The sequence below is a fragment of the Falco cherrug genome, chromosome 11, assembly GCF_023634085.1.
Source record: "Falco cherrug isolate bFalChe1 chromosome 11, bFalChe1.pri, whole genome shotgun sequence".
In the NCBI taxonomy this organism is placed as follows: Eukaryota; Metazoa; Chordata; class Aves; order Falconiformes; family Falconidae; genus Falco; species Falco cherrug.
In genome coordinates this window covers 17,900,236-17,925,773 of record NC_073707.1, presented here as the reverse complement: position 1 = coordinate 17,925,773, position 25,538 = coordinate 17,900,236, and the positions used below count along the sequence as shown (strand labels likewise).

General features: G+C 38.7%; 1 long non-coding RNA gene across 1 annotated transcript in view; it reads right to left on the bottom strand.

The window, feature by feature from the left end:
* Positions 1–559: 559 nt before the first annotated feature.
* LOC129737064 (uncharacterized) overlaps positions 560–25,538 on the bottom strand; it is a 376,497-nt gene continuing 351,518 nt past the window's right edge. The window contains exons 18-22 of the long non-coding RNA XR_008734486.1: positions 22,733–22,870; positions 18,549–18,612; positions 17,882–18,019; positions 17,277–17,391; positions 560–1,697 (exon numbers count right to left, since the gene is read on the bottom strand). This is a non-coding gene — a long non-coding RNA (uncharacterized LOC129737064). The remainder of the gene's footprint in view (positions 1,698–17,276; positions 17,392–17,881; positions 18,020–18,548; positions 18,613–22,732; positions 22,871–25,538) is intronic.

Genomic DNA, 25,538 nt, shown 5'->3' with positions numbered 1-25,538 from the left:
TACTCATCATTGTCAGTATGTGCTGTGAAATCAATGAGCTGCAGGTTGCTTTGCCAGGGTGGGCTGCTTGAGCAAGTGGAGGAAGGTTTACCTAATTTTGGCCAGTTTGGGGTGGAATCGTGGGGTTCTACCAGTAGCACACAGGCTGCCCTGTAGTCCTCCTCTTAATAAATGAACTAGTTCAGGTTTTCCTATTAAATTTAAGAGTTTTCTGTTACAAGCATGTGATAACATTAATGAAAGTGATTTAAAAACAGCTTTCTCCAAACCAAGAATTATTTATTGCCAAAGTTCTGTAATGCCCAGAGCAAAGGATCGAGACAAACCAACCCAGAATTATTTAAGTCCCTGCAGACACCAGCACATTTCTTCTGCTGGAGCATGGTTCTGTAGACTGGTAAATACAGACTGCTTTGCTGCCTTACTGCCTGGGAAGCTTACAGCCCATAGTATCTTTAAGCCAGTGTTCTTAAATAAACCTTGGGAAGAAAATTTCCAGACTAACTGGACCCAGAAAAAGGATATTTTTGAATTAAACAAACTTAAACAGTTAATGGCCAGATCGAACTTGTTGAAGTCTGACCATAGAATATAACAAGATGAAACATGTATTGAGATGCCCATGCCAGCTAACGAAATAAATTAGTAAAAAATACCCATAGTTTCCCAATCACTATAATATCTGCTTAGTGATTATTTCTCTTCTCCTGAGCAAATTGCTCAGTGAGCATGTCTGGCTCTAGAGAGAAAAGCGAGACCTAGGGAGGATGTGAAGAGCGACAACTGAGGTAGACTTTGTCTTTATTAAGTAATGGACAACTACTAATAACTATAGCATGTTATTGTTTTGAGGTATTAAAAGACATTTGAAAAAGACTAAAACTTCAATAATTAGAAGATAATAGGCTGTTTGTTTTGTGGGGTTTTTTATAGCTTTTTGATGATAACTTCTCTTAATAAATAAAATGAAAGAAGAATTTTAAAGACATGGAGGAACAACGAGGGAAGATGGAACACCATACCTATGTTACAGATTTGCTAATAAGATTGATTGACTTAATTTGATTTTATAAAATCATTTTTAATAGAAATATAGAGGGATAAGAAATATATTTTAATGAAACTTACAGTTGCACAGTAAAAGCTGTTATGAAATCCTTTGTACAGTCGCATACCAAGGCCAGAAGAATGGGCTAGAATCATTGTTTAAAACTTAGGTAATAAATTTAGGGTTTGAAAGGTTTCTTTGTATTTGACTAGACTTCTGTATGTAGAAAGTGTATTGAAATGTCAGAATATAGGATTAATGGGAACTGGGGAGAGTCGACTGGAACTGCCAAGAAACCGTGAACTTTAGTTCACGGTAATTCCGGCAGGGGGAGATCGCGACCACCGACTCATATACCACCTACCCAAAACGTACCCCAGACCCATTTCTGGACCTTTCTAACCTTTACTGCGCAGAATCGGATATGGGAGGAGAATATGTTAATGATTTTCGGGAAATATTATGTTTATGCATGAATACTTAATGAATATGTATGAATAAATTCTATATATGGTGTCTGATTTTGAAACTTGGTGTGCGTTGATCATGAGAGGACTCACGCACGCACCCAGCCGTCAATAAAGAAGTGTCTGCTTATCTGCATCACATTGGTGTTGATAAGTTCTTCATTCCGAGATTTCGGTAACACCTAGAGAATGAGAAAGCAGAAGTTGGGGTGAAGAAGAATACAAAAGGTAAGAACTAAGGATTTGATAGTCATTTATGTTCAGTTTGTCTGTGGTAATTCCAGCAGAAGTCCCAGGAGCTGTTCTTCAGCAGATAACAGAAATCCTTATTGCGAACCGTTTCATTTTTCAGAGCTACTATGTCACCCGTTTTATTAAGCTATCCTTTTTCTGGTAGGCAGCAAATATTACTTGCTCTAAAATCCTACAGCATTTGCTGGAGTAGTGTAAGCTGCTTCCAGATAGCGTAGCCTTCTCTTTCAAAACGTGCAATTCATGGTGCATGGAATGCTCAGTGGGAGGAGGAGTGTGACTACCACAGGATAGGAGTCAGTGCTGGCCTGGGTCGGACCAGACACGGTGTTAAAGAGCAGGACAAGAGAGTTTTTGTGGCTACCATGATCATACCGGTACCTAATAAATGTGGCATCATTTGATATTACATTGAAACAGAAGTTTGTGGGAGAAATTTTCTGATTTGATATTCAGTAAAAAACTTACTGGCTGGTTCAGGTTTCAGAAGTTTACTGAAGCCATGTGACACAACTCTAATCGGTCCCTTAAAAAAAGGAATCTGATTTAGAAATTGACATAAGTGTGAAAAAATTATGATTTGTGTATAAATGCCTGACTTGAAATCCGTGGTAGTTGATAGGAGTCCTCATTTTTACTGTGAGGTAATTCCAGGGATCATAATATTTTTTTAAATGACTGTTGTTTGCTCTGGGATTTCAAAACTTCCCACAGAGTGAGAGACATTGAAAGGGCTAAACTAGGAAAGAATCTAACCATTAAGCTATACCTATGGCAGCTTTCTTTCAAACCACTAAGTATTTCTTGCCAAAGGTTTATACTGTCTAGAGCAAAGGTTTACAATAAATCCAAAATAATTTATTTTATATCCTTGCAAACAGCTGCAAATTTCTTTTGTCTGAAACCTTTTTTGCTATAATAGGAAATTGAAACTGCTGTGCCCCAGCTCTGCTCTACTGGCTGATATTTAAACTTATGCTTATTTAATCAACACATTTAAACTGAAAACCAATGGCTCCGCCAAATGATGTCATTGGTTCTGAAAATGTATGTTCTAGATTAAAACCCAAAATTAACTACTTGCTCCTGTATTTACTTTCTGATAGTAGCTGTGTCCTTTTTAAGTGATACTCGGAAGAACATCAAGTGAACATGAGGACTGGATATCTCAACAAAGTCATGTCCACCGTGACTGTAAAATGTTAACATTAAGGCCCAAAAAGTTAATCTAAGGACTCCAAATGGTAATATTATCATTGTAATATATTAATCTTATAAAATAGTATAGAGTTCTAGAGTACTCATTTTTATATAAACCAAAATTATATTGGACATGGTGGTTTGATCTAACTGCATGCAGTTTAGCATTTAGATACAGAATTTTGACCCTTACGTACAGTCTTCTTTATTTTAAGGGCAGAGAGCAGGCTCCATGTGACCTGCTTCCAGGAGCAGTAAATGCTAAAGCCATTAAACTAAGTGAGCTTTGCAGCAGAACGCACATAAAGGTACATCTCAGCGTGTTTTACTTTTGAGAAGAAACAAATCATTTGCAGTCAAAGCAAGCCGCACAAGGTATTTTCAAAACTAGGTTAAATGTGCTTTATACATTCACAAAAAAGACTGAATGTCAAAGTAGGTGATGAGTTTTAACACATAAATGAGATGAGATGAATAAGTATTTTGGAGAAAAACTGTGAAACCTTCTAAGTTGAAACAGAAGGGTGACTCCATGCCAGTTTGAAATGTGACATGTATTTCTACTCAGGTATTTCTTTGATGCATATAAAAAGCCATTTTTGACACCTTATTTAAAAGAAAAGATTCCACTCTGTATGAAACTATTCTGTATTAAGTGGAAAATGGTTTAAAGTGCACCCTTGACTTTTCTATTGGAGAAATTATTTCAGCAGATGGTTGAAATCTCGTCATATGTTCCTGTGATTTCCATAACCCAAAGGCAGCTGAGGCACCGTGCCATAGTTCAGCATCCTTTGAAGCCAATGAGTCCTTCCATTGACTGCAACAGATTTGGGATTACAACAAAAAATTTATTCTAATGTGAACTGTGTTCATACCTCATTGGTTTTAGATCCATCCATGATTTTTTTTTTTCCCCAATACCAATCACAGAACTCAAACTGTAGAACAGATTTCTTATGGCTCACTTCTGGTCAGGTATTTCCATCTCTTTGTGGCATGCTGTCAGTATTTTCTGACGTTCTTCTTTCTCACACACATTCAAACACTCTTATAAAGTCCACTGGCATCCTCAGGAAAATGCTAAACTCAGCCAGCAGTTCTTTTGTACAGGTGGTATAAATGGGGCAGTATGCACTTACTGTTGGATGCACCCAGTCCTGGGAAAAAAGTTTGGGCTTCCATGGTCATTAAATTTTATATGTGGAAAATCATGGAACTGAATATACCCCTGTCTCCTGTGAAATTTCCAACTGTAAATTTACTGTATAGCAGAATAGCTCTAATAAATTGTTTCCTATGAGTTGCTGCGATACTGCTCACTAGTCTCTCTGTTGTGAGAGTCCGTAGTGGAAATCCTCCTTCCCCCATTATGCAGAGGGGAAAAAGACTTTCTTTAAGGCTGTTGTACAGCAGAATTTGGAATAGGTCAGCACAGGGTAGCATATGCCGTTTCCACTTTTTTAGGGATTTTCTCATATAAGAATCTCCTCCGTTTACAAGAACAACAAGAAAACTGCTCTGTATTTTAGACTTAGTCCAAAAAGTCAAACCCCCATAAATATAATGAAAATGTTGACATGTCTGCTCAAGTCTCTTGAACACCTAGGAAAGCAGCTTTCAAATCTAATGCTTTAGGAACATTCCCACCATTACAGTGAATCAGCAGGTTTTTTAATCAATCAATCTTCTTTTTGATCTTTTATAAAGAACGCTGGGAAAATTCTGGTATCTTTCCACTTTTTAAATTCTTGCCTTTTATTTTTTTCAAGGGCAAATTTGAAGATGAACTGAAGCTAGAGAAACAAAAGGAGTAATGTTCGTGGAGATATTTTCCCAACCATTTAATTCTTTTTTTAAAACTTGGAAATCAATAAAAAGGAGTGAGTGGGAGAAATGTTTGAACCATTACTTTCCAGGAGGAAAGACATGAAAAGTATTGGGGGTGTGGGGAGGGAAGCTTGAAAACAATTGTGGGATTTTTATTTACACACACTGGGTTTTTTAAAGTTTCTTCTTTCCTATGTTTGTATAACTTTCTGATTTTTGCTTTCTCTTGGCAAAAGAAAAAAAATATGAAAAATTAAAAGAACAAACCCCCAAACATTCTTATTATAAGAAAGATTTCCATTTCTATTTTCATGTTGTTGAAAGTGAGGGTTAAAAAATGAGCACGGTATCTGGTTATAAGGTTCTGGCATTACTTGTGAATGTTCTCCGCTGATGGCAGCGCGCTGCTCCAGCAGGGAAGGGAAGTCAAAGTCCTTGAGTGCTGCACAATTTCCCATGGTTTCTGTTTTTTTCAGGGCAGGAAAGCTGCACTGCCATTTCTGCTTCCTTGGGCAATCAGACAAGGGTTAAAACCCAAGAGCTTATTTAATGTAGTTAGCTCAACCAAATCCTACAGAAAAAAGCAAACCCCAGCACAAATTCAAGTTTAGAAAAATACATATAACCACAAAATTGGTGACAGTGAGTGACAGTGATGGCATACAGGGACTGAGATTTCCTTTTCTGTCCTGCTCAGAGAAATATTGTCCCCTTCTTTTCACTGATAGTTCAACCTTTGGCTGTTGCTGTCTTTTTCTGCCTTCTGTAGCCTTGGTCAAGACATGACTTTTATACAAAATGCTGTGAGGGTACCACAGTGAACTTTCCTTTTAAAATTTCTTGAACTATAAGAAAGAATTACTGGATTTATTCTGCTGTGATGGTGCGAGCTGCTTGAAAATGCTCTGGCACATACAGGAATATTTTTTTTTTTTTTGTTCCAGGTAACACGTGGAGCCATTTGCACTATAGTGTATATTCATTTAGCTGTCATCACTGTGGGTGGATTCCCATTTTCCACTGTATGTCTGAGGAATGATTTGCTAGAAGACAGTTACTTTGTGAACACAGGAAAAAGTGATCTACAGTAGCCATAAAAACAGACCAGGTGGAAAACCATCTTACCTACAGGTATTGATATTTCATTGCACACTTCAATCCCTATTGATCAATAGCTCGTAATAATAAAATGCTCTGGTTAAGCTGGCAAAGACTAGAAATGCCACAGATATTGCAGACTGCAGTCCCAGGGAAGCAACAGTCTGTTGCTCAATTACAGTCCCATTGTGCATGAGATGAGACCACACACCCCAGATGGCCAGGACACAGGACAGAGGTAACACAGGTGTGAGGATCTCATATCCTAAAATGGAAATAAAGATGGTATTTCTTTGTGAGAGGTTCCTATAACCAGAGGGAAAACCCCCCAAACCTTCAAATCCCTAACTGTTGCCAATATTGCAATGAATCCTTTGACTGCATGGTGCTCTCTGTTGAATCGCATTAGTGCTAATAGAGATGGAACAGAACCAAAATAGTTGTTGTCTCTGCAAAGATTTAATTTTCAATATTCCTTAATAGTACAAAGTTAAGTAAACACATTTAGTTGATTTGAATGATACCTACATTGCCATTTTTTTTGCTGGGCTTGTCATTTATTGTCTGTACACATCTGCTTAGTGCACACGCAATGCCTACCCCTTATTCTGCCTGTACCACTTGGGCAGTACCATTATACCAATAGATGGTGGGATAGCTTGCATGGCTGAGGTGCTACAATGGATGGCTACAAACTCTTCAGGAGGGACAGGAAAGAAAGGAGAGGCGTGTGGTAGCTTTGTATGTTACAGAGTGTTTTGACTGCCTGGAGCTTAATGATGGTGATGACAGGGTTAAGTGTTATGGATAGGAATCCATAGGGGAAGACCAGCAAGGCAGATATCCTGCTGGGAGTCTGTTAGAGACCACCCAACCAGGATGAGGAGGCAGATGAAGCATTCTACAAGCATCTGGGAGAAGTCTCACAATCACTAGCCCTTGTTCTTACGGGGGACTTCAACTTAACAGATGTCTGCTGGAAATACGATACAGCCAAGAGGAAGCAGCCTGGGAGCTGCCTGGAGTGTGTGGAAGAGACCTTCCTGACACAGCTGGTGAGTGAGCCAGCCAGGGGAGATGCCCCACCAGACCTGCTGTGTGTGACTAGAGAAGGACTTGTGGGTGATGTGATGGTGGGAGGCGCCTTAGGCATAGCAATCACAAAATGGTAGAGTTTCGAACTCTTGGAGGAGTAATGAGGGGGGTCAGCAGAACCCTTAGTTTGGACTTCCAGGGGGCCGACTGGCCCGTTTAAGAGCCTGGTAGACAGAGCCCCTTGGGATGCAGTCCTGAAGTGCCAAGGGGTTTGAGGAAGGCTCCTGACAACTCCCTCACAGGAGGCTGTAGGCAGGCGGGGGTCAGTCTCTTCTCCCCAGTAACAAGTGACAGGACAAGATGAAACAGCCTCAAGTTGTGCCAGGGGAGGTTTAGATTGGATATTAGGAATAATTTCTTCACTGGAAGGGTGCTGAAGCATTGGTACAGGGTGCCCAGGGGCGTGGTGGAATCACCATCCCTGGAGGTGTTTAAAAAATGTGTAGATGTGGTGCTTAGGGACATGGTTTAGTGATGGACTTGGCAGTCCTGGGTTAATGGTTGGACTCAATGATCTGAAAGGTCTTTTCCAACCTAAATGAGTTTATGATTCTGTGTTTCAATGATTCAAAATAAGCGTTCACTCAGAGTGAAATTTTTGTAGTAACACATTGAAATATGACAATAAAAGCACTGAAACGATACTTTTTTTCTTAAACTTCACAGATCTTTCTACTTCAGATTTTATTTTAGCTGTGCCATTTTAGAGGTCCAGAAAATTGCAGGACAAAGTTTTCTAGTTTTCATGTGATTTTGGTTGTGTTTTTGGAATAGGTATTCTGGACAACACGATGCATTATTCACTAAAGTTGTACGTGGCCAATACAGTTCTACAGGATATTTGGATTCCTCCCATAATGACATCACTTCTCGGTAAGCCTTCTATATAAACATCTCACTGTTTGGAAAAGCATTTATTTTGGTCTTTTGTATTCTATGCCTTTATGCTACTTGCGTGACTGAAAATCTTTCCTGAACAAAGCAAATTACAAAGTGTCATTGCAATGACCAAATTCCATGGAAAAGGCCCCCAAATAACAGACTTAGAACAACCACAAAATGATGACAAAAAAATTGCACAAAAGTAGTACCTTTTCTATTCTACAATAAGCCCTACTGTGTGAAGGAAAGGAGGTGGGAAGCAGAGAAATGTAACAGATTCACTCTGCAATCAGTCTTCTGTCTGAATGTTAAACCCTGTTCCATAAATGTATTACTTTCTTAAAAGAAGATTGTTATTCTCTGCTTGAGATTCAGAGTAAGGTAAAGATTAAACTAATACTGTGGAGTTAAACCTAGTAATTGGGAACAGTCTGGGATAGGCAAGCTCACTTATTTGTGTTTTCTCGCATACAAACCTCTTAAAGAATGGTGCAGACCAAGACAAGAGCAATTGCAAGCACTCCCTGTTCTTTTGCAGACCTAAAGGCTTTCTCTCCAGGTGGGTTTGAGCTCTCTTAGAAAACCTTACCAGTCTAATAATAGTGAGTACTGAGAGAGATGGATGAGAACAGAAAAAAACTTCTCTTTAAGAGAAAACACTAGGAAACCTTGCATGTATTAAACTACATCTAACCAACATATTAGAACAGTAATCATGGAAGTAAATGGCATTTTCACTTTTTGAGGGAAATACTATTTTCAAATTCAGCCATGTAGGAGGTGCTGGCCTCTTTCTTATTGTTTAGCTGTATAGATTTGAAAAATACAAGCTACACATTGAAAAAGCTATGCCATGTTGAACAGTGTTTGTTTTCACTTCGTCTTACCAGAAGATCAACTTAAGCCAGAACTGTATTTTATGTTAGATATGTGTGACTAGTTTCAAACATATCAGAGCTTTTTGGCAATGACGGTGACTATTCATGCAAAACTGTCACATTGCCCTGTGCAGAAGGCATTGGAAGCCGTACACTAGAAATGGAGACCCAGACAACATGCAGGCATAATAGCCCCATGCATTTACTTCACCCACCAAAAGATGTTCATGGGTATCAGGAATTATAAGTGAGACGTAAAACACAGGGCTGTGGTTTCCTTGGCAATGCTGAGACTTACTTAACTTAGGTGGTGGATGGTTTTGATTATAAATGAAGAGAGAAAGAAAGGAATCTAAAAAGTAGCCTTGAGTTTGATTCTGAGATATCCAAACAAGTAGTAAAACAAATGCTTTCTATGTCTAATTTGAAATAGGTTTCACTGGTTTTGGCTCAAGTATACAATGCAGAAATGCTCTTCTTGCAATGTTTCACTAGCTTACTTTCAGGTAAATTTCTAAAAAAATTCTAAAAAGCTTGCACTCTTAGGAAATAGTTTTCTTACACAAAACCTGTAAGTAGATTAAACTACTGGCTGCTCTGCTCCAACCTATACATTTTTACCTAAAAATAAATTGCAGCAACAAGGCTGTAAATTTTTATTTTGCAGCCCAATAAAACCATTAATAGTTTAACAGTAGATGTTTATTTTGAACAATGAATAGTAAGCAGTACCTGCATGTTTGTTAAAAGTATCCTCCAAGTGGGCTGGCTAAAAATTATCTGATTGTAATGCTAAATGCTTTACATTTGTCAAAGGCATGAGCTGCTTGTGCTTCAAACCCCACATAGGGCAGGCGGTGGCCCTGGTGTGGCCACTGCAGCAGCTGGACTAGCCTGGTGTCAGAAAGATGACCTGTCCTTACAGGAGTTCTGTTATTGCTTAAGGAGAACTGAACCATGGACGACTGATAATTTAAGTATCAAGACCAATGTTCATGTATAGTTTTTGGACATCTACTGATTGTGTGATTTTGCATCACAGATGAGTCAAAAAGTATGTCTGGTTTAGCCAAATTGCTTCACTTCTGCACACCCTTGGGTAAATATTTAAAAGATCCCTTTCACTTGCCTATTCTTCCTTCTCTATTCTCTCATGTATCCCTTTCTCCTCCTGAAGACAGGATTTCTTTTTCTCATTGGAACTATTTCTCCCCATTAACAAATACTTTCTCACTGGTTTTTATGCTATTTCTGCTAGCATTTTATCATTGTGCAGACCATTAAAATAAATAATCTCTCCTCTGTCCTTTTGCCTTCAATTAAACTGAATCATGTTAGTCATAAATTAAAAAAATGTGGCAAATTGAAGATCATTAAAAAAAAATAATCTACCTTTCAAATTCTCCTTTAAAAAGAGAAGAATAAGTTTGCTTCTACTGTGAAAGCAAATGATCATAGACAATTACATATCTTCCACTATTTAAAACATCTAAAATTAATATCAGTTTTATTTCATGGAACTTCAATGTTTAAGCAGGCACATATTACATTTTTTCCCTGTTGAAAGGTTTAACCACATTCAGGTGTATACTACAGCTAATAAATAACAGAAGACAAATGGAAAACACGCTTTATCAAGAGCTTTTTAGCAGAGCCTTAGGTAATGGACAAACTCTTTTTGGAAAGTTGAAGACCTGAAGCTGCATCACTTCTAACCTTGACATCCATCTCCCATCCCTTCCCCTCCTGAAATATTTTCACTGGAAGTTTGGTTAATAGCCCATTGTATTCAGGAACCAGGTGTGTACGAAAGTGAGACATGGAACAATTTCTGTCTCTTTAAGGACTTTTTCCACCAAAACATTGGAAGAAATGCGGGGGAAGAGCACATCAGACTTTCAGGAAAACATGCAGCCTTTTCCAGCTGTATGAGAACACGTACACTGCTCTTCAACAACCAAAGTCAGTCTGATCTTGTCCCTCCCATAATACAAACATGGAGCAGCATCACTATTGGAACTAGGACACGTAAAACAAACAAGATCAGTGAATGTTTAGCACTAATTTGTGTTTTTACTAATCTTCACTTCTTTCTCCATATATGTAAATCACTAAATACATTGATCAATTGCATAATTTTCTAAGAATAAGATATGTAACTTGAACATCTGAGCTGTGGAAGGGAATAAATTCCTGTGGAAGTCAATATACCTTAATATCTTTTGTTTTCTATCCAGGTCCCACGTATTATCAGCTAGTGTCATTATGTCAGCTAGTGTCTGTCTGTCAGAAGTTCTGCATACGTTAGCAAAGTGAATAATTCCAAAAGCAGAAGTTTTTAGTAGGACTTTGTTTTCCTAAAGCAATCTGACAAAAAAAAAAAAATCTCCTTTGCATGATCAGTCCATGATTCTTTCCATGCTCTTTTACTATGGGCTGAAGTAACACAGCCTCATGCTGTTGCAGAATAATGATGCTCAGATGTCAGTTGGGTTCTAAGATTGTTGTAACAACTGGGGTATATATCCAGTATTTTAATTACCTACTTTGTTAAGAACAAGTCACTAAGATATCTATAGCCACACTTCAGACGTGACCTTTAGAGATAAACCTCTGATTAGTTTACTGTCTTCTGTAATCTAACTTTGTGTTCCTTGTTATTGAACTTGTCTAAATCCCAGAAGAAAGGGCTGATTCGAGATTTGAAAGATCTGCAGCTTGATTTTACTTTTGTTCTTTTTCAGATGTGTGCATTTTCCAACAGCTGGAGAGTATTGCAGAGTACTGAAGTCTGTGTAGACACGATTAAGGATACAGCAATTGGGTGACATCCCCTTGGCTTCCCCTCACCATGATGGACTCCAAGGACACAGGCACAGATGTAAGGCTGAGCAGATGCACTACACACTTGCACACTGGTATTGCTACAACTTCTGGTGAGGAAATGGGACCTGTAAGTACTGTGTATACCTCTTAAACCATGCCTAAGATTATACACTTGAATACTGTGGGGATGGCAATAGGCTATGCATATGAAACCTAAAGGTCTGGAGCAAGCATAATGTAAAATTATCTCTTCTGTCCTTAAAATCTATGAAATTCTCTGTTGTTCAAGAAATAGTACCCATCCAATGGGGTGGTAAGGGAAGGACTTGGAGGAGAGAAGAGCTGAATGTTGCAGCTGAAGGGGAACAGAGCTGAGGGACTTCCCTGAAGGCAAGTAAGACTGTATTGACTCCGGTTGCTCTTTTCAAGCAGCCTGAATCAGAGCTTGCCCCACCGCTCGTGGCCCACCTCTTCCTCCTCCTGCCTGGTGAGCCATGCTGGAGAGAAAACCTCATTAAAAGTAATAGAATGTTTGGAGCATGTTTTATTTGTAACCAGCTTGTTTCTGTGACCTGATCAGCACTGGCATGGAACAAGGAAGAGGTCAGTAACAAAAGACTGAGGGGGCGGGGGGGGGGGAAGGGGGAAGGGGGAGACTATGCCATTGATCTAGATCAGCCTAAAATAGTAATGAGTTTTCATCCTGTGAGTGTTTGTGCCCATTTCAGAAGAAACTGTGCACTCATAGACTCCTGAGGCATGTGGGCTTTGACAAGGTAAAGCTAGTTTGTTCAAGTACAGAAGGAAATAGAGGAGTAAGGGAAAAGCTGTGCCTCGCTGAGGACAGCATAAGCCAAAAGAAAAAAATACATCTCAAAAGCCAAGGGAAGATAGAGAATAACTTGGCAAGAGCCAAGGTAGACCCTGATTTATTGTACAGTTAATGTTCTGTGGCAACCTACAGTAAAGTGATGAACAAACTTTCTAGGCTGGGACATAATTTTATACCAATTTTTCAATTTTTTTTAATTTTGAGCTTGGCATAGGAACATCAGAAGGAGGACACTACTTGAAGGAGCCCAATTTTCTGTATCATTTGAATCTAATAAAAAAATTATGAATTTTATGAGTCTTCATATGCCTGCATCTTTCCCCTATCAAACTTTATTTTAATTATTTGTCACTCTCAGTAAGCTGTTCATAGCGTATTTCCAAAAGATGTATGCAACGCATTATGCTGTGCAAATTTGTTCCATGGTAACTGATGAGAAAAACTAACTTACCTAGAAATAATATTTATTTTTTCTTTCTATTTTAATGGTTCAGTCCTCATCCTAATCTTATTGTGAATTGCATTACCATGAAGGTATATTTTGACAGCTCTTCTGAAGCTGAGTAGAGAATAATTAAAAAGAATAGCAATTAACCTGTCTTAGGGAAAGCATCGTAATGTAAGTGCTGCTTCAGGGAAATTTCCGTTGTAAAATCAAAAGGATACACAGGGAGCAAAATGATATTTAAAGCAAACTGCCAGTCAAATTATGTTCAGACAAGTTCAGTACAGTTGATTTAATGTTCCTGCGCCTTCCTAGTCAGAGTCGTAGTTTTGAGGAACATATTAGGAGCATGTAAGGAGAGATAAATATAGAGGATATAAGATGGAATAAAAACAAATATGAAATTAGAAACTACCTAAGTCAAAATTTTGGGGCTCTCCCCCCACCCCCCCCTTCCTGCCCTTCTTAATAGTTCCTAACATTTGGCTTTATTTTTCTACTCCCGAAGCTTTGGATGGAGTATTACTCAGCACGACACATTCTGCAGTAATTTATAGCCCATCATGTTGTATGTGAAATTATCATATTTCTTTCCCCCACCTATATAATTTCACATTTACTTTGTTGATTTTTATCTGCCATTTCAATGACCAGTACCCATCTCAAAGGTTTTCTTTTTTATTATTTCTTTAGTGAAACTTCAATCTTTATACCTACTCTCTGTTTTCAGCTCTTTAATCCTTCCATTTTGGTGAGGGGGATTTTGAGAGCCTTTTGGAAAGCCAAACAGATTATATCAAGTGGATGTCCTTTATCACAGACTTTTTGTCTCCTTCAAAGAACAGAAAAGAATAAAGATTCATCCATATTCTAGTTTGTCTATTGACACACATTTTCCTTTTTTTTCCAGCCTTCAGTTATCATGGTGGCTTTGAACTGGAGGTCATAAAACAGAGACAATTCAGTTATTGCACCCCAGAGTAACTTTAGAATGGCTGAAGATGGCCCCGACTAATTTGCCTCTTGCATAGACTAGTTTTGTTGTCTGGAGCATAACTAATTTTATTGATGCTTATGTTGATATGTTCTTAATTATCCTTAGATAATAACTGTATACTTCAGTTTTCACTGCTCCGACTCCACAGACAGAGGGCAGACACAGGAAATGCCATGGCTCCTTCCTGCTGGGTTGTTACTGCTTCCTGTAGTGAGCAAAATGGGAACCAAACGGTGCTATGCAGCAAGAAGACCCTCTTATACTCTTGAGGGGAAGTCTGGCCTCTGCTAAGTTGACTGCAAGTTTTGTTGCCAGATTCAATGGACGTAAGTTTGCCAAATTCCAGAATTTACTTTTCCAACTCAATAGCCAATGAATAGAAGCAACAGGAAAATCACTTTTACAGACAGAGAAACAGCAAAGTGTTCTTTCCATTTCTCTTTCTGCTTGTTGAGCAAAAAATTGCCTGCACCCACAAGCACAAATACTGAGGAAAGCCTAGTACTGAAAAATCCAGTCTTTTCCATTCAAGGACGTGGACTCTTCTCTCAAGAAATTCTGGAATTATGGACAAGAAGAAGGTCCCATCTCTCATTCATCTGCCTTACTTGAGCAGCAACAGAAAGAATATAGTAGAGACCTGGTCTAGCAGAATCTGTCACTGTATCTCCTTTAATCAAGAAACCCTTTCTGTACATCTTAAACACAGAATGGTTTTCTGAGGACTCAGACTGAAAATATTCAGAATGCCACAGCCTGAAGCTGCACCAGCTACATGAAATATTACAAATGGTTCTTGCTAATACAAAAAAATATTATTTTTCAGCAGCAAGCAGAGACTATGAGCTACTTAGCTGTAATATCACACACTTAGATTTAAGGAGAAAGGAACACCTACAATGTTTGTTCAGTAAAAAAAGACAAAAAACCCTCAGGAGAGTAAAACAGGAATTAGAGTTTCTGCTGCAGGATGAGTCAGATATTGTAGCAACAGCCAAACTGCTGCCATGACCAAGAGATGGACTGGTGACATGCGCTGATTGGGAAGCTGGTGAAAGCTGCAGTTATAAAGAATTTATCCAGAGCCAAAGCACTTTGGAGAATTACTGTAGATTAATTTCTGTTGGTGCTGGGAGGTGTGTCTGTCCTAAATCCTTCTCTTGTTATGACTCTCCTTTGCTCAAGCAGACTGGAAAGGGATAAAGTTAAAAGGACGAATATTACTAGGGAGCTAAACACCACTGGGATTTGTCTCATCATAAGATACTTTAACTTCCCATATGCAGACTGGATAACAGGTATTGCCAAGATGATTCAGTCACTGCAGGCTGTGACAGGTAAAAGACTTCTTCATCACTTCCAAAGCAAAAGGTATGCTTCATTCAGGCATGAATCTTGGTGAAGGGATTAATTTTAAACTGATGATGGTAGATGTGATGTAATTTGAGAGCTCAGACATTAATTTTGTGTAAATATCAATAAATATTAGACTTCACTTTCAAAAAGGCAAGCTTTTGGAAAGTGAGAGAAACAGTTAATAAAATCAAGTGGGGTGGAGAGGTTACATTATTTTTAGAATAAGGGCAAAAGCTGTCTGAAATCTGTATCCCAGTAAGATATGAGAATTAGTAGTTGAGAGATTATTGGGCAAATAACCTCCAGCAAAGAGCAAGCAGAACACATACTTAGAATGGAAAAAGAGGTTTATTTGCAACAACAGCTAAATCTTAGTAATTTAGGGAGAGAAAGGGAGAAGTGGGGAAGTGAAAGTTGCCAGATTTTGCAAAGGAAAGTACGAATACAATAAAACCCTTGAATAGGCAAATGAAAGAGAACAACAGAAGATGGGAGATTTAAGGCAATGCAGAGGAACTCTACAGGGTGTGAATATATTACATTTTCAGTAGGAATATGAATGTAGTTTATGGATGTGAAGCTAGGCTAGCCAATACAAGAGTGTATTAGCTAGAAAGCAAGACAGCAGAGCTGGCAGTCAAATACAAGGACCTCAACATACTCACACTGAAGGACTTATTATTCCACCCCCTCAGCGATGAGAAATCTGGCACGTAATGTTGCAAGACTGTAAAAAGGAGTTTAATAATTCTTTCACGTGTGGGTGTAAGGGGGAGAGGATACCTTATAGCTGTGAATATGAAATATAGCAATGACACTGAAGAATGGAAGGAGATGGGGAAATGATTGGAGGAGAAAGTTAGGTGATGACTGCCCCAGCAGGGGAGCACTGAAACAAAAGGGGAGGGAAACAGAAACTGAAGACTTGGAAGGAAGAGGGCTTAAAGCAACTCTGAGAATGCCAGAGCAATCCACTCCTGTCTTTAAGACACATGCATGGTAACTGTATATTACCTAGATTTTAAATAAGGCTTTAAAATGCAGCTGTGCTGGATCTGGGAGTTAAGGAGGGGGTGAGTTGAGTGTAGGTGCTGCATGGTGAGCCTGGAAGAGGGAGGCAGCTGGTCTGCTTTGGTTTGGGATGGAGTTTGCTGAAGTCATTAGCTGTCTTGCCTGCAGCACCAGGCGCTGGATTCAGTGACCGTTCAGCCCTTTGCCTTTGCTTTTGGATGGGTTTTTCAGTTGTCTCTCCGGTCAGGAAACTATTCCAGCCTGGAGTGTGAGCTCTTTTTGCACGTATTAAAGAATTGCACCTGTTCCCACACTACATGTGACCATGCACCTTTAAATATGTAGTCACATGGATCAGATGGTCATAGATATTCAGGTGGTGACAGGCAGCAGCTAGTATGAGTATGATTTCTAAAAAGTAATGAGGCAAGTTCATGCCTAATCTCATAGCAACATTTGCCCACTAAAATGGAGTGCTAATGTTTATAGCCAGTTATGGTATAAGGTATTCTTTTTGAATTAGAGAGACATTTATCTGTTACATTTGTCTATTTAATATGGACATTGTGTTGCCAAGCAAATGTGTACAAGTGACAGTAGCGACTTTAGAAATTACTTTCACTTTAATCTGTGGATTTCAATCTATTTGACATTTCCCATTCTGTGGTCAGTAGGACCCAATCATTTTTATCAGCACTTCAAGTGCTACAATATGCCACCAAGACTGGAGGAAAACGGGCATATAAAAGTAATCTCTGCAGCAGGTAGGGGTGTTTACATATAGATAACAAGTTTAGTTTGATAAATAATTCTTCATGTGGTTGGATATTTTTCTAAATATCTGCTATCAAGAAAATACCCAGAAGGTGCCAAGTTCCATTTCTGTTTTCTAGATACAACAAAATGGACTGAATTTATAAATGCCATTTTATGCCACTCGTTTACTGAAATTAAGTTCTGAAAATTGTGAAGAAGCACAACAAAGAGAGAGGCTATTTCATTTTAATATAGAAGTGACAGTTCTGCGACCTTTCTATGTCATTTCTCATATGATCTTACCAAGCAGCATGAGCAAAAATTACATTTGGAACAGGAGTCCAGCATGGGGAATGTAGCTCCAATTTCTTGTTTTCTGTTTTTCCGAGACATCTGTCTTGAGAAAGAAAAAGGAAATCTGAAAGTAAAAAAATTGTGAATATAACATAAAATCGAGTAAAAACTTTATGACAAATTTTACTGTACTAGTTCACACTGCCAAAAAATTAAATGGGTTTTTGATTTCTTTGTTCTTTCCTTTGTTTTGCACTTCTGTGATGACCTTATTTTAAAATAGGAAAGTATATAGTTTGTTCTTCTAAAAGAAAATTTGTAAGTATGTAGATACAGTGTTAACATGATAACAAAAGCAAGACTCCTAAATCTACCATTGCATTTTTTTCCCCAAAGTACAGATTACTATTGTTCCAGGTTAGGGGGAAAAAAAAAAAAAAAAAAAAAAAAAAAAAAGACCACAACACCAAGTATCATGTAGAATATGTACAAGAGTGTTTCAAGATTGTTTTCAAGCCATAGCGTTGGAACATGGTACTCAAATTACGTGGATAGGATATACTGGCTACAATGTGTGTGTCTGATTCCTTGTAAATCCAGATCTGATCCTGTACCTGTAGCAGTGATGATCCAGTTGGAGCCTAGGATGGAGCTCCTGCTTGATCAGCATCTGTCCCCGTGTTCCTCCCAGCTTTAGAAATGTGACACTTCAAGCAGGTCAGTAGAGTTTTCATGGGTTTGCTCCTGGGTAGCTGTGGGTAAGTCCAATGTTACATGGTACACAGAAAGCAAATACTCAGTAAGCTGCACCCCTGCTTTGCTGGGCAGCAAGGAGCATGATGCTCTGTCCCTTATGCTCCCACTGTGCTGGAATGAACAGTCCCCCTCCTCCCAAAGTAAGGACATTTTAAAAATGCAAGAAGGAATTGGCCAGGTCCTACATTCTTTTTTTAATTGTGTATCTTTCTCTTCTTGCTAGTTATTTTATTTGGCAGATCTTTTCCCTCCCCCAGCCCTCCACCCCTCTTCTTTCATCAGAGCCTGCTCCATATTGGTTGCAAGCCTTTCCAATTTATACAAGTAGTCAAGGTTAGGCTGAAGCATGTTATAACTAAGCGATATACTTTTTTCCCAGATCTCAGGTTTTCTGCATATTATATATATATTATATATATATAAAATACATATAGATATACATACCCATGTGTGTATGTTACATATACATAGATACATACAAATATGTAAGTGAGCATTCTCATATGAAAAACCAAGAAAATTTACCTTCTGGGTTTCTTTTCTGGAGATTAAGCTGTTCTGAGCGCATTCTGATTTATAACAAGATACTCTGTCAAAATCAGCAGTACAGTAATTAATTATTTTCAACCATGCTAGTTTTTGGCACTTTACCACTTTACACTATTGATGATCTGGTTTATTCCATTTTAAAGATGAAATATTTAATATTTTGGTCTGCAATAGGATTCACAGAGAATATCCCTTTCTGTACCAGGAACAATTTTGCAAAACAGAAGCAGACTGTTCTTTTTTCCCATTTTTCATAATAAAAACTTGCTAGAGGGATTTAGGGGAGGGAAAAAAAGTCTTTCCCTATCGATTGGTTTTTCATTTTATCTTTTAATAACCTATTTATTAACTATATCCAAATAAACATATTTGTTTCTTTATTCAAGTACCTTCTCTTAACCTCCATGGTTGTTACAAGTCTAAATGATATTTTTTGGGATGTAGCATTTAGTAGAACCTCAGAACAACTTTTTGGATGAGTCACTGGGGTATAGTACTAGGGAGAGAATGAGGAGAAACTTGACTCTCCCTCTCTCCCTCACACTTTCTCTGGAGTCACTTACATGGGCAGGAGCGAGGTCCCAGGGTTTGGAAGAACTGCAGGGAGCTCCCTCTGGGCCCAGCTCTGCCACCCTCCCACCCTGGCACCCTCAGGCGCCTGGGCAGGGGGAGGGAAGCGGGGGGACAGGAGGGGTCAGCAGAGCAGAGCAATATTTCCCCAGCAGGCAAGACCCCCCCCTTACCTTTGCAGCAATTCCCGTCACCTTGGTGCCACAAAGGTACTATAACCCAGTAGAAAAAATAGAACTTTTTCTTTTTTTTAAAATGAAACTATATATGTTATTTTCCTCAACTTCCAAGAAAGGATTAATTGAGGTATCAATTTTAACTGATCATAGCCTGCTAGTACAGGCTACAGCTGCAAAAAGGTTTTAGCAGCCTTCCCAAGCTAACTCTTATTTTTCACAGTTCATTAACTTGGGCAAAGTCTGCTCCAGACTGAAATTTTACAAGATTCTAGCTCTCAAATGTTTTCTTTAAAAGCTGGTAAGTAAAAATGGTAGGCAAATTCAAAGTTATATAAAAAATAAGTTATTAGTGTTAGACACTACTTATTTACAGGGCTTGAAAATGTCTAAGAAAAAGGTGGCAAACAAATGTCATTGCTAATTACCTTGCAGCTCTGTTCTAGATACATTCGCTGTAGGTTTGAATGAAGTGGTACTCTTCAATGCATGTGAAATAGGCCAGTATTATTTTGTACAATCTTCAATAAGAATGTCTTTATCAAAGGTAAAGGGTATTCAAATTTCAAGCAGAGAATTATCTTAGCAGCCAGAAAACTGTCCTGTCCTTTACCCCTCCCCAGCGCTGTGCAAGAAAAGAAGAGGAATATCTGGCAAGCTTTCCTCAGCCTTTCGCCAGCTCATTGAAGGCAATAGTCACACCAGGGTGCTGACAGCCTTCACAGCTCACCATGCCTGCCCCAGAGAGGGGCAGAGCCCTGCACTGTCGCTGTCCTCTCTGGGCCAGAGCAGAGCCCAGGGAAATGTCCCACGGCGTGCCCAGACCTGTCACCAGCTGACATCACAGCTCCCCATTGCAGCTAGTGGCAAAACAAGGCTGTGAATTTTCAATCCCAGAATCAAAAATGATTCCCCAGCCTGGGCTGCATGACTTTTCTCAGCTCCTCACTCAAAGGTAAAACAAAATACCTTTTTAGTCATGCAATAATAATTAAAATGAAGACTCAGGGATGCAAAACATCTCTAAATCATCATTGGGTATACAGTGGGACCCTGCCCATATATGACCACTACTGCAGATGCAGATTACCAGTTTATTTAAAGCAAAGGGTTTGTTCCCCCACTACCCCTCCCATCACCTACAAATGTGCAATTGCAACATGTTGCTCCTCAGATAACCCTGTCTCTCCTGACAGGCCACAGTCTAATATTTTTGGGCCAGGGAAGGGCAAGTGCTTAAATTATTGCCACATATTAAGTGTGACAATCTGCATGGCTGGGAGGACACCAGGGCTACTGAAAAAAATACTCAAGCATACAATTAACAAGTTTTGTTTCTGCCACTATACTTTTGCTTTCCATTTTTTTTAGATACTGACAGAACTTGGCCTTATATTTCCTGCCAAAAAATGTTACTAGTTGGATTTTTTTGTACTCCCTTTCCAAAAATGATTTGGGGTTTGACTTTTTGGAGCGGATGGGAAACTAACTGCCTCACTTAAACCAATGAGGACCTCCATTTTCACCCAATAGGGGGAATGTTTCTACTATCAGGTCCTTTTGAAAAAAAGCTTTGAGAGAAATGTTGCAAAAGAATCCAAGTCCAAGCGAATATATTGTCTTATCAAAGTCAAATTACTTTGTAAAAGTAATATCAATTTCACAGAAATTTAATTCATTGATGAAAAGATGGGAGAAAGGATGTTCCAAAAAGTAAACATTTTTAATATTTTATAGGGGGTTTTTCTTCTTTTTTTTTAAATTATTATTTTATTATTATTTTGGAACTGCTTTTTATGCTATACTGTATATCATATGACTGAAACTGCTTGAAAGAAAGTAAACTGGTTTCAATATGGATGAGGAATTTCTTTCAGTATGTCACCAGAAAAAAGTTATGTTTTGAGAACTGTTCTCTCATGAGACAAGATTTGCATCTTCTGAGATGCAGCAACATGACACTACCTAAGCTAGTGAACCACAGCAGTTTTAAGTAGCCAGTGAGGATGACTGGTCGAAAAGCCCTTCTTTTTTAAAAAGTCAGCTGTAATGCTATTCCTCTTTTTGCTGGTGACTGGCAGTCAACATTTCTCTTGGATTTCAATAAATATAATCTGTATAATGAGTTCTTAGCATTTTAGCATCCTTTCTTCCTCTCTTGTCTAGCAATTCTGTGTTTTGTTATGTTCCTGACTGTGATGTTTGGGACCTGGTTTTCTTCCTTTCCATTTTTAAAGATGACCTTGCTGGTAAATCTGCTTTCAAAGGTCCCTCAGCTCCATTTAAAATTCAGACCTTTAAATGTGGTCTTTAATAGTTGTAAAATGTTCTCATAAATTCCAGGCTACGTATTTTTTATATTGTTTCTTTATGGTTCATTTAGTGTGACATTATATAAAAAATTTAAAAAGGCATTTCCTTCTCAATCACTTTTGAGTGAAGTGTCTGGAAAAATCACTCATAACTTTCTGCCTGAGCCATTAATTAGCACACCGCTTGTTAACTGCTGCTGTAGCTTTTGATTCACTGGCACCAGCACACTTCGGGTGTGATGGATGTGCTGGAAAGGCTTAGATAGATAGGCTGAAATGTATTTACGTGTCAAAGTAAAATGAAATATGACAATCACTTTCAAAATGATCTTTACAGGATAATACTTTATAGAAGTGATGATGTCGCCCTGGATACTTCAGTTTCGTAAGTAAATACAAATAATGCTCCATGTGTTTTATCAGCCTTTGTCAGTGTAACCTTTAACATAAAATCAAGACAATTTCAGCGCAGTATTTTAAGATGAAAGAGGCATTATCATAGATAGCATAAATAACAAGGCAGGAATTTATGTAGGCAGCTATGAATAAAGATACAAAGGTTTCCTGAACATAAGAAAGAGTCTGCTGTGAGGGAAAATTAAAAAGCCACATGGAAGTTTAAGGAGCTACTGGAAATCAGACCTTTTGAGATGGAGAGGAAACTAATGGATCTGGTTTTATTTTGACTCTTCTCCTTAACTTAAAAAATATCTTATTATTGACCAAAAATTTTCTATGTGAACTGTGCATAATGAACTGTGGGGTAGAAAGCTTTTTGTCTAATGGGAGTTAGCAACCAAGAAAAATAAAAACGAGAACACAGAGGGGACTATGTGGAGTTACCACGGCACTGGTCGCCATCCCCTTTCTTGTCCTGGTGAAATGTCAGGCCTGAGGACACATATCCCAAATGTCCTGTTACACTACCATAGCTAGTACAGTGTGGATGCAAGGCTCCTAGTTACCATAAGCATGTCCACCTGCAAAGTCACCAGGGAAGTGGCTATGGTGAGTACAAGGGCCACATTTACCAGAACAATACTGGGTACCCACCACAGTCCAAGCATGGCACTACAAAGACAAAACAGGGTGCAAAGCTTACCTGAGAAGGTGATTGAGTGAGTTCACGCTGAGGTCTGAGCTGTCAGCATCTGCATTAACCCACCCTGATGATCCCTGGGTGCCACGGTGGTGCTGAAGCTGTCCTGCTGAAGCTGTGACTCTGGATATGGCTTTGAAGCTGTTGAGAGGTGAAAGGCAATGAGGTGCTCAGATGCCACTGTAATGAAAGGGCTAGAAAAGTACCTCAGAGAGGAAAAGCAGATTGAGAACAACAGAAACCATAACTAGTTGCTGTCATTGGTGGTGTTGGTCACCAAGAGCCACAACACAGCAGCAAATAGTAAGGCTTAGGCAATGTGTTATTTGGCTGTAATGAGTGGGCTTTGAAAGCAGCACTACTGCTGGAATGAAAAGCCATTCTGGTGCTGGGATTTTGCAAGGAGAAATGAGGCTGAGTGACTCCCTGTCTCAGCTTGGGCAATCCTGGCAGGCACCCTCCTGCTGCACCCCTGGAAGAGAGCTGCTCCCGCGAACCCGCCGTCTCAGACAGTGACAAGAAATACAAACAGCATTAGTAAGGCTATAACTAGATGTCTCACAGAATTATCAGAGACATTGATGAATCGCATAGACATTTAAACTGTGCTTCATGGGAACTAAAAAGTGAAAAAGCAATTTCATTCTGTAGCAGGTTTTCAAAATGCCTGGAGACAGACATTTCCCTGGGTCAAAGCCCACTCTTGCTAACTTTCCTTCTGCATATTCCTTCTCTTTTTGAATCTTACACCTGGTGCTCTTGTACGTGGCATAATGATGACAACACATTTGGGGTAAAGGAAGCTTCCACTGACAGTAAAGACCCCAAGCTTTACTTACTGGAGAATTGTGCAGGATTTTCTTTTAGTCGTTACTAGTAGAATTAATGAAAGGCCAAAATGATAGTGTCGAAAGAAATAACAAATGTTTTTGAAAGCTGGATGAATCTAGTGAATAATTTCAGCCAGAAAAAAAGGAGAAAATGTTGTCAGTGCTACATCTACCTTCTACAAAAGCCTGTTTTTATATTTTTAAGAAAACTCAGATGGCTGTGTTTTGGCAGTCAGCATTAAATGTAACTTTGTTGTGTTGCTGTGCATCATCCCAGGAAAGATTATACAATGCTTGTATGTAATGTATTCTACTTATGTCAGTCAGTAAGCGATAGCATGTCCTATCTAATTAAATCCAGATTTCATGTGCATCTCTTCATTTACTTACTGTGCAAATAATAGAAGCTAACATTAAAGTATTAAATCAGATAAAATTGCATTTCCTATTAATACAGTGGGTAGAAATGTATAATTTAAAATATATCTTATGAAATATAATCTCTTTTACACATTGCATACTGCTCTGATATTGATCAAGATATTCCCAGCAGTGTATGATGAGAGGAGAAAATGAGCACAGTCCCCTTGCTCTAGGGATGTCAGCTTCTTGCTGATCTCTCACACCGCTTCTTTGAATAAAACTGCTTCTTGTTTGATTTGTTTTCTTATTGTTGTTGTTTAAAGAAAGTTAGTTTCAAAAAGGGGTATCAGAATTTGGTTATCTTCTCTCCAGTCAAATGTTTTGCAGAGCAACAGGTGAGCAGCCCACTGCCTCTTCAGCTGTCTGTTTTGTGATCCCACTGGAAATGAAACACCACATCTGGTATATAGTTTCCTAAGAAAAAATTTACTTTCTTTTCCCACTTTCTGACAAAGGTTCAGGGGAGCCACCCTGTCTTGCTGACAAAGGCACAGACAGCGACTGGACCCTGGGTTTGAAAGCTGTCCTTGGCCAGAGGAGGGCACTTTGATGTGCTGCAGAACAGACAGGCGGCAGGTACTGCCTTCGGGAAGGAGCGCCGGGACACCTTAGACTGAGAGGTCAGCAGCGTTGCAGAAGGCAGCTGCACTTTAGCTTCGCTTCCAGTTTGGAAATTCAGCCTGCTTAGAGACAGAAAAGGCTTTAAATGACTTTCCTGAACACTGCATCCTTCAGGTTAGTGTGTTTAAGCAGGCTAGACCCAACCCTCTTTATTGTTTTTGTTCTCATGTCATCCTCACTGATGTAAATCCTCTGAGGTCAATGAAAATTGTGCTGGGCACAAATACAGTAAGAATCAGGTCCTGTATACTCATGTGCAGGATTTTCTCTTCTCCAGAATCTGCCACACCAGTGATACCTATTTATGACTAAGGAGGTAGTTTTTAGATCATAATTTTTATTTGTAACAGAATCAATCAAATATACCCACGCTGTGTTAAATACATACACATTTGTAATTAAAGCTCTCTAAAATTATTCTCTTTTGTTCCTTCTGGAAAGATGTCTAATAATAAATCCTGTAAAACTTCCATGTAGGTAGACTTGAGGTAGTCACTCAATACCATTAAAATTAAGAAAGGCCTTCAAATTTAGGGGACATTGTAGAATTAAACCCTTATATATATTTTAATATCCAACATCAATGCTTCAAACAAGTTTATTCAAACTCATACACTAGCAATACGGAAGGTGGCAGATGTCCTCCTACATTGGTGTCTGCTGTGTGAGGACCAAACCCAGAAACTAGCGATGTAAAATTCTGGAAAGTTAAATAAAAAATGAACTCATAAAATGATGACATGAACATTGCTTATATGCCTGGAACAATAATTGTTACAGTTGTTCAGATATTTTAGCCTTTTCATGAAACAGGCAGTAGAAAATGTTCAGAGTAAAACTATCTGAGAAAAAGGATACGTTAACTCTTTTTACTCAGTGTTATATTTTCCCTTTGAGAGGAAAAATTATCTGCCAAATGTGGGATGATTCCTTTG